This window comes from Palaemon carinicauda, chromosome 7 (genome assembly GCF_036898095.1).
Source record: "Palaemon carinicauda isolate YSFRI2023 chromosome 7, ASM3689809v2, whole genome shotgun sequence".
NCBI lineage: Eukaryota > Metazoa > Arthropoda > Malacostraca > Decapoda > Palaemonidae > Palaemon > Palaemon carinicauda.
The window spans coordinates 121,120,168-121,130,679 of record NC_090731.1 but is presented as its reverse complement, the minus strand read 5'-3'; the positions used below and the strand labels follow the sequence as shown (position 1 = coordinate 121,130,679).

Genomic DNA, 10,512 nt, shown 5'->3' with positions numbered 1-10,512 from the left:
AAGGTTAAGACAATATTAGAAAACCACCACTAATTTTCTCCCCTCCTAGTTTAGTCTTAGGCTCTGGTCCTATTCCAGATGCGTTCCTCCCACGTATTCTGTAAGTTATATTTGTAATATTATATTTGCATGAAATACAGTCTCACCTTAGCTTGTATTCAGTAAATGAACAAGCAACAAGCTTTATATGTATGAAAAAGAATATAGATAGTCTAATGATTAATATGATTAAATATAAATATATGGAAAATCCCTAGATGAATAATATTCCAATTATTGGAATACTGAAATACAAAAACCGCGTATTTTTTTAGCTAATCAGGAGCTTCGTGAATAGATGGCGCTGCTAAGGCGCACTTTTTTTTTCATGAGTTAGCTTTCTTGTCTTCCCTTTTTTTAGAGTCCTTGACTTGGCATAGTGAAGCTTTCTCAGGCTGCCTTGCTGTTATCCTCAGCAGTTGGGTGGGTGAAAGTATGTGATATATGCATTTTGTATAGCTGGTAAATAGAGAACTACGTTAAGTTTACTTTTACGTGTTTTTCTAATGTCATGATTAGGTTGGTCTTTACTAGTTTTCTCTTCATGTGAGTTTATTTTTCTGTACTCGCTAAATATACTTTGAATACTTTGTCTTAACATACCTCCGTGTAGAAGTTTTCTGTGTATTTCTTAAATACCCATATCTTAGTGTAACGGTATTTAGGTTAAGTTTGTATACTGAAGGCTTTTTTACTCTCTAAATATCCATGTTTTAACTTTCTGGTTTATTTGTACTTTCAGGAAAGAAAATTGATTCCCTGATTTATTGTGCGTTAAAAGTCTATCATCTTAATGGGACTCTTAACGTGATTCAGAGAAGTTCCTAGTATTCTTTTCGTACAGACCCTATGCCGCCAAATACACAATGATAGACTGGTGACAACGCTGAAATCTGGTGAAGTATTTTACAGTCTGAACTATAAGGCAAGTATTGGTTATGTTAATTTTTCATACAACCCTTAAACAAGCTACTCCTCCCCGATTTGGAACAGCGCCCCTAATTGCGGAAGGACGTTCCCTATAGCGCGCGGTAGACCTTAAAGGTCTACCGTGCGCTATAGGGAGGCTTGCTTTAACCCCTTTTAACTAAAGTGAGTATTATGCGGTTTTTGTACATTATTTAGGGTTAGATATTACTCAAAGGTTGTTCAACTTTTATTTTATTTACGTTCTGCTGTTACTTAAGCCTGCTGATCCCAAATTTAGATTTAATTCTTATTCTATTTATTCCATAATATAATATTGTTGATAATCCTATTCTAAAGTCTTATTCTAGTTTTAAATTGTATTAGTATAATCTAGGTTGTACGAAATTGGTAATCTCATGAAACTGTCACTATTCAATTGCTCTAAGATATTCGTTTATGTAGGGATACTTAAATTTTACAAAAAACCTTATATTTAATTAATTTCAGACTGTACGGCGCAATGTCAGGAGAAAACTACTTAAGGACCAAATTAGAGGAACTTTACTTTAATTTATACTTACCTGGTTGTTTGATGATTGTTACTGGAAACCCTGCAAAGATCTTTGATGTTGCTGGAAATCCTGTTAAATTTCGATAAAGATGTCCGATGAGTATTTTTTTAAAACTAGTTTTGTATCACCAAAAGATGTCCGATGGATGTTTTTAAAAACTAGTTTTGTATCGGCCAACTGTAACTGGTTACAAATTTCGGTGAATAGGTTTCTGGTGAGTTGTGTAAAGAGAGAAGTTAATTTGCCTATTTTCATGGTGGTATTCCTTTTCTGATATAATAAACTTTATATAGATTTTCATAAACTATTACTGAAAATTGTCAGCCTTTTTGGTGCTAATTGTGGTTGAAAACATAGTAAGTTAATTGAAGAAAAGTTAAAACTTTTGGATGATTTAGTAAATTGTTCATTGGAATGAGACTTATTAAGCTATCAGTAGATTGAAATGTTAGGTTCATATTTAATAGATTTTATCAAATTGGTTTAAAGCAATTACTAAAATTTATAAAGGTCTGAAATTTATAATCTTTAATAAATTTCCATTTTACTACATAACGGATTTTCTTTACTTTTTCTTAAGCTTTTACTGTAATATATGTTCGTTAAAAATTAAGTGGTATATTCCTACTCCTGGTTTTAAGGTTTGAAATTAATTTAACCAATTTAATTGGCTTTTTAAATAAACTGCTTTGAAAAGTTGACCTGACTTTGTAATAGGGAAAACCGCATTGTGACTAAACGTAATCGTTAAGCCCTGTCCACACAATCGAGAATGCCCGACGGGCAAACGGTGATACCAAACCACAATAGTTAGTAAGATGGATATAATTGTTACCAACTAGCAGTGCCAAGCGAAAAGGCTTGCTGGTGACGTCAGAAGCGAGCACCAAGTGGTGTACCGGACACTGTCCGTGTTCCCAGCATCGAACCGTCACACACTGTATGGTGTGGAAGTATACGATGCTGCCAGGCACACGATGAACAAAGTCCCTTGGTTGCAGGATTTTCAAAGTTCGTCAGTTCACTAAGTCTCAATTGCCCGGTAACAAGGCCAGCAGTACCTCAGTCAAGGAGAAAAGTTACCATTGGGACAGAAAAGAGACCCTGTTACTAATAGAACTATACCGGCAAAATCCATGCTTATGGAATGTCAAGGCTAATATGTACAAGGATAGGAACAAACGTATCACGGCCATCAATGAAATAACGGCGTGAATGAATAGAAGTGGATTATCTGTTACTGCTTCTGAAATGAAGAAAAAAATATAATCCATCCGTAGTCAATATAGGCGAGAGCTACGTAAATTGGGGAAATCAAAGAAGTCGGGGGCTGGTGCTGACGACATTTACACCCCCATATTATGATCTTTTGATGACCTTTGCTGTTAGCAAGTATTTCGAATGTGGTTTCTACGGTGCGTCAAGCTCTTAACATTCGGTAGGAAACTCACGTTGCTCAAGGTTTTGATTTCGACGAGAGAAAGGTTTCATGATATGACGCTTCAGAGGAAATGCATCATTAACAACAATCACATATGGTAATACTTTTGAATCTTTAGGGATTATTTCATCATCTGGTATACCCATAGATCCCGCTTCAATATGCTGGTTGAGAGAACAGGTATCCCAAACTCCACCATCTGACACTCGTCCATTAATGCTCACGTCGACATATAGGAAGTTTGAGTCTGTATTGGAGACAGCCATTAACACAATGCTGTGGCTTCCTTTGTATTTGCAGTAGAAGGAGCCGCTGTCAGGTGGTGGCCTTATCAGGATGTGCTTCCCGTCAACTGCTGCGATGCAATTAGGAAAGTTCCACTTCTTGGAAAACCCCTCTGCTACAGGTATCCACTCCTCCACTAATTGGAGTGTCTGATAATATGAGAAGAATGTTAAGGTTTTTAAACATTCTCGATATATATAAACTATTATCCCCCCCCCCTCTCTCTCTCTCTCTCTCTCTCTCTCTCTCTCTCTCTCTCTCTCTCTCTCTCTCTCTCTCTCTCTCTCGTGTGTGTGTGACAGGAAATTAAGAAAATTAATACACGTTGGCATATACTAATGGCATTTATCTATTTTCAGATTTTCAATGATACTATACTTCAACAAAATGAACATGGTTCTGTAACCCATACAACACCAACGCCTGTCATACCTGTCCCAAGTACATCACAGGATAATGTACGACCTGGAATGCATGAGTCTTCACGCATTCAGACTCAAAGTACCCGAGGGAGAAAAAGGTCTCTACCCACTAACGAGAGGCATGCGGTGCTTTAAGAAGCTCTTCATCAATTGAAGGAACAATCTCGATCGGAGAAGGAGGATAGCGATGAACAAAGTGCTTTTGGTGATGTTGTTGCCAATGATTTGCGGAAGATGAATGGAGAAAATAGGATCCATGCACAGAAACTAATTTCTGAGGTACTTTATCTTGGAAAATTAGGGAGGCTCATGTTTTCAACCAAGGTTGCTGTCTAATTATGTATAACCATAATCATCTCTTGGTATCTCCTACTCCTCCTCACAGAGTACAGCAATGATCATACTGCATAGTGCAATTTTTTTGGCCTTGTTTTTTTTCCTGTGTACCATGGTAGTGATGTACTGCACCAGTCCTCCAAGGCCACACGCTAAATTAAATGCCCGATTTACCAACGGACATCACCTTCAAACATTGTCCACCGGTTTATGCCCCATGAGCAGATTCAAAACGGTGGTAAACACCCTCAACTGGTACCACTGCTTGTTGCCAGATCCGCTTCCATCATCTCACCGCTTATGACGTCATCCTGCTTCTCCTGTGATATGGTAACGATTTTGTCCATCGAACATAGTTCGATTGTGTAAACGCACCTTTAGACGTAAGGAGACTATTTCTAAGACTGAATATTTTGGTTCACAAATAGGGTACAGGGTCATTTTAATGAAGAGGGTATTAGTCAAGGAGTTTTATCGCCCATAAGAGCAAATTACAGGTAAAACTGAATTCATAAACATTGTTAGCCTTTTAATAAACTATGGCTTCGCTATTAATTTATTCGCATTACTTTTAAGTAAACAACATTTTTGGTTATCAAAAACCTAACTAATCCTTGAGAGTATTAGTTCTTTTATACAATGACACCTTAAGACTTTTAAGTAGTTATTTGATCAATGGAAGCCTGGGACCTAGACAGTACAAAGGCCTGATAATCCATAGAAGCAACTATGAAGTTTCACTGTAATAAAAAGTGAGGATGGAGGATAGTTTTCCAGTTGGGACCTCTGGTCTTGATTTGATTAATGGCGAAGACTGAACAGCCTGATCTGGATTTTGCATACTAGTTGACGTGAACGTGGTTCCATAAAGGTAACTCGCCCAAACCCATAGCCCGGTCATTCCTTTTTGCTGTAGAGTTCAGAGCGAGGCTGGATGGGAGCATTTGTCATTCTAGTGTTTATATTTACATATAATCTCAAACTGGAATGGCATTTTGAGGGATCTTTTTGTGCTTGGATTGGTCAATTGTACAAGCGTTGAGCTTGTTTTTCCTTTAATAGAGAATCTAGTCAACATAATTGATAGGCGTATCCCTTCTCGATTACTAAGGTACCGAGTAAGATACAAGATTATTGTAAACATGTTTATTCGTAGAACCAGGAGGCCTATAATCTTTGAAATGGTAATAGATCAATTTTGACGAAGAAAAACTATACTCTGCTAAAGGTGCGTCCACACGGTCGAACAGTGTCCGTTGAACACAATTGTTACCACTTAACATTGGGAAAGAAGCGTTAATGACGTCAATAACAAGCACCAAGTGGTGTGTCGGAGAGTGCCTGTGTTCGTAGAGTCCGAGGTTCAGACACTCTGCGGAGGTGGAGTAGCACTAAGGACTGAGTTCTACTTGTTTACCTGATTAACTTTAACTTTTAGATTAGGTAGCACCTTCCCTGTAAACATGACTAGTTGTAATCCAGCTACGGAGGAAAGCTGACTTTGAGATAGATGAGAGGCTCACTTGCTATTTAAACAGTACTGGCAGAGCCTATGCTTATAGAAAATCAAAGCAAATGTTTACAAAGAAAGAAACAAATGGGTAGCAGCGATAAGTAAAATAACGTCAGAACTTACGAGAAGTGCAATGTCTGTAGCTTGTTTTCAACTCGAAAAGAATATGGAATCCATAATGGGTCATTACAAGGAAGAGCTTCGCAAATTGGAGAAATAAAATAAGTCAGAGGTTGGTACAGACATTTGCACAACCAATTTATGGCGTTTCGAAATACGAGTATAGTATAACAGAATCTGTTTCAATTATGGACACTGAAGTCTCTCATTTGCTCAAAGAGGGTTTGATCGTGAGGAAAATACGTAATTCTCTCTCTCTCTCTCTCTCTACAAAAACAGGGGAAACAAATTTTTTACATTTCATCTCTATCATTAAAACCATTTGTATTTAGTTAATAACACATAATTCCGAAGTATGACCGGTCTCAAACATTAGTTATATCTTGGAATGATTTAGGCTATATACATTGCACGTTAATAACAATAACATCCTCAGTTCACTAACAGGGTATTTTAAGTCGGGCATATGTGATTCTGTAATGACTCCAGGCGTGCTTCTGGAAAAATGCTTCCTCTTATACATGTGTACTGCTCAGTTATAAAAGGTTTTAAGTTCTCCGATAAAATGTATAAAGCATTTGGGCTCATCAGTACATAGTTTTTAAAGTCCAATTCATAATCAATTTAAGTTTCCTTTAAAATGGATGAATGGCTTCTCTTTTCACTCAATCTTTGCAACTAGTCCTTCCATGTACCATTCCATTGTTCTCAAAAAAAAGAGGAATAATCATGCTGCATAATTCAATTTATTGAATTGTGCTTTTATTTTCTGGTGTACTATGGTTATGATGCTCTATACTTGATGCTGATAACTACCACTTGATTCTCGAGAACAAATTATAACACAGACATAGATGATAGAGATGCCAGCGGACATCAGATTCGGACATTTCTTCCGGTCTTTGTCTGGTAAAAGGAGTAGAAATACTGGTAGTCTATTTCATCTGATACCACTGTTTATTACCATATAAACTTCCCTCATTTCAACACTTATGACGACATTCTCTTTCAATTTAGATATGGTAACAGTGTTTGTCCGACAGACACTGTTCGACTGTGTGGACACACCTTAAGGCTCCGTCCACACGGGCGAGCTTTGCTCGACGAGCTTTGTTTCAGCTTACTTCAGAAGTGTAGAAGCTTCGAGCAAAGTTCGGTATAGGGTTTTTCGAATGATTACCTTAGTATCCAAAGCTATGATCATTGGTGGTTTAAAGACTGGAAAGATGCCATTACCTGACGTAAGAAGAGAGGTTTCTCACCAGTGCCAAAAATATACTAACTTTCAATCCTTTACTTTCAAGTTAAAACATATCAAAGTTTTATTGGTCCCGTTGGGCAACTTTAAATTTGATAGTTCCATTAATAACATTCTTTCAGCCATTGGGATGCGAGGGTCGATGTTTATTAAGATCATGGTGCATTTTTTATGGGCTGTCATACTAGAGCTCGTGGTCCAACTTTGGCTCAAGCTACAATAAATGATGAGTCGCAGAAATTTCCAAATTAACTCTGGGCACTCGTATTACTTGTGTAATTGAAGATAGGGTAAAGTGAAAACTAGCTCTTTCCCGCCGATATCGTAGACGTGACCGGCGAGAAATGTGGCAAATCAGCAAGTCGAAAAAAACTTGCTGCAAGTTTAGAGTTTAATTTTACACAAACTCTACTTGGAAATCCTTGCTTTAGTGAGTATTGAAGTTCTGTATAATTGTATCCTGATTGGTGATTGCAGTCTCGAGATAACATAGTAAAACGTATTTTGGATCCATTTCCGTGTAATTTACAAAATCCAGTTCCAAATGGTATTTTTCCTTTTTTCATGAACACTTCAGATTTTTTAGCTCCAAAATTATGCTATTTGGCGCAAGTAAACAAGAACAGGTTCTTTTAGCACTTCGGGAATTGGTAATGTTACTCCATTATGTAAATTTGTTTGTGGTAGCTCAAGTTCAGCCGATTACCGCCCGTTTTCCATAACTCTCATACCAAAAGTTTTTTAATGTCTCTTGGCAAAATGTCTAAATGGGTTTGCTGAAGATAATAGTCTGTTCCATAGTTTGCAATTAGGCTTTCATATAGGGATTGGAGCATATAATGCCCTTACAATCTCCAATGCTGTACAGAAATTCCCTAATCGTGGTCAGGAAGCTCGTATGATAGGCTTTGATTTTTCAGTGCTGCCTTTGACTGTGTTAAACATGAGGCCTTGTTTTCAAACTCAAACAGTTGGAAATGGATGGTTATTTTCCTAACATCATTATTGAATTTTCAAGTGATAGATCGTAAAGAGTTGTTGTTCATGGGCACCACTGAGTATAGGAAGGTGTTATATGGTGTTCCTCAGGGCAGTGCTTTTAGCCCATTACTTTTCATATTATATACGCATGACATGTGGTTTTGCCTGGAAAACAAGCTTGTTGCACATGTAGAAGACGTTACTCGTTTTGCATCAATTCCAGATCTCCTGAATGTTGATCAGGGGTTACTGAAACCCTTAATATAAATCTAGTTAAGATTAGTGCAAAACTCAAAGGTATGATTTTAAGTAGGTCGGTGACAGTGGCTCCTCAACATCTGGATCTCGGCACTGATAATGCCTCTTTAACTTTGCCTGAGTTAAAATTTTTGGTGTTTCTCGACAAAGAAAATTAATTCTGATAAACACATAGGTCTGCTTCGTCTTCAATTGAATAAAAAATAGTTAATTGAGAAAGTCTTGTAAGATTTTCTGTAATCCATCCATTCTAAAAAGTGTTTTAATTTTTTCATTCTATTACATTTCGAGTATTGTTCTCCTATCTGGTGAGCTGGTAATTCCCATCTTTAGGCTCCATCAACACGACGAGCTTTGCTCGACGATCTTTGTTTCGGGTGACATCAGAAACGTAGAAGCATCGAGCAAACTTCGATAATTTTTTTTTTTTTTTTTTTTTTTTTTTTGTATGATTACCGAAGTAACTAGAGCTGTGCTCGTTGGTGGTTGATTAAAGATTGGGAAGATGTCATCGCCTTACGTACGAAGTCACGTTTTTCACCCATGCCAATGATAAACCATTTTTTTTTTAATCCTCTACTTTCAAATTTACACATGTCCAAGTTTTTTTGGTACTGTAAGGCATATTTAAACTTGATAGTTGCATAAATAACAGCCTTTGGGATGTGAGGATTGATGTTTATAGAGATAGTGACGCAATTTTTTACGGGCTGCCAATGCAAGACCCCATGTTCCAACTTAATGTTGGCGCAATCTACAATGAATAACTCCGGGCAGTAATATTAGTAATGTTATTGAAAATAGGTTAAGCAAATGCTAGCATTTCTACGCAGTTGACACAGACGTGACAGGCGAGAAATAGGGCAAATTAGCTGGTCGAGGAAATCTCTCTTATTAGGGCTTCATAAATCTCTGCAAGTTCCTGGTATAATTTCAAATAAATTCTGCTTAGAAATCCTTGTTGGAATGTGAATTGAAGTTCTATATAGTTGTATCCTATTTGCTGATTGTAGATTCTAGTTTAAAGGTAAGATTGTAAAACGTATGCGGACCCATTCTCATGTGATATATGAAATGTAGTTTTGATTCACTTTATAACTCCTAAAGTATTGTAACATATATGACTTCCCAATTTTGGCGTCTCTGCAAACACTCCAGGCATCAAATGTTCTTCTCCATTTATATATTGCACACAGCAATAAAAAATACACAAAGACAATTTTCTTTTAGCTTGTACGAATGTTCATTTTCTTGTCACTCGTACAATAATCACTCTTCCTGGTGTCACCAAGCTCTCACTGCTCAAGTGTCAGCATTTGAATACAAGCTTAAAGATCTTTACAGATCTTTGTTTGATAAAAAACAAAGTTTGCCGAACAACGGTCGTGTAGACGTAGCCTTAATATATTAGACTGGAACTATCGGCCTATAAAACTGCTTAATCCTGATCTAGATATTAATCTCTGGCACTGTTGTTCAATTAGTTAGTTATGCATGTTGCATAAGAATTTTCGTAATTCTGACCATCAGATTTTCTCGGACAGTTCCATCCTGTTCGTATCACTAAGTATTCAGTTAATTCTAGTAGCTATGCCTTCTCCGCCATAAGGGTTAATAATGCACAGTATTCTAGAAGTTTTATTCCAACTGTGACCAATTTATGGAATGATCTTCCTAACTCGGGTAGTTGAATCGGTAGAACTTCAAAACTTAAAACTTGCAGCAAATGTTTTTATGTTGAACAGGCTGACATAATCTCTTTTCATAGATTATATATGAAAGATATGTTTTAATGTTGTTACTGTTCTTTAAATATTTCTTCAATTGTTCATTTCTTCTCATATAGTATATCTATTTCCTTAATTCCTTTCCTCACTGGGCTACTTTTCCCTGTTGAAGCCCTTGGGCCTTATAGCATCCTGCTTTTCCAACTAGGGTTGTGGCTTAGCTAATAATAATAATAATAATAATAATAATAATAATAATAATAATAATAATAATAATAATAATAATAATAATAATATTCTAAATGTAGCAAAAAAATATCCTTGCATACTGTTCAGAGAAGGCTAGAGCCAATTTCAAGGAAAATATTCTCCTTCTGTGTCTGCATTTTTTCCAACTTTTATGTGGGGTCGATGTTTCTGGCCAGCGTTCTCCATTTACCTCTGTTTCCCACTTCATCACCAATTAACCCCTTTGATCGAACGTTATCCTTGATACAGTCCATCCACCTTCGCTTTGGTCTCCCTCTCCTTCTCGTTCCCTGCACCTCCATTTCCATCACTCTCCTCCCAACATACTGTTCATCTCTTCTGATGACATGAGTTCTCTAACTCCAGTGGTACCCCTAATTACCTCACTCCGTATCTTATATC

The 10,512-nt window shown here is 36.9% G+C and overlaps 1 long non-coding RNA gene and 1 pseudogene across 1 annotated transcript; both read left to right on the top strand.

The window, feature by feature from the left end:
* The first annotated feature begins 461 nt into the window (after window positions 1-461).
* Window positions 462-2,042, top strand: LOC137643629 (uncharacterized). The gene is made up of 3 exons (XR_011045030.1): window positions 462-558; window positions 782-964; window positions 1,456-2,042. It is a non-coding gene; the product is annotated as an uncharacterized lncRNA (long non-coding RNA).
* A 250-nt stretch (window positions 2,043-2,292) lies between these two features.
* On the top strand, window positions 2,293-4,004 carry LOC137644508 (uncharacterized; annotated as a pseudogene).
* Window positions 4,005-10,512: the final 6,508 nt, after the last annotated feature.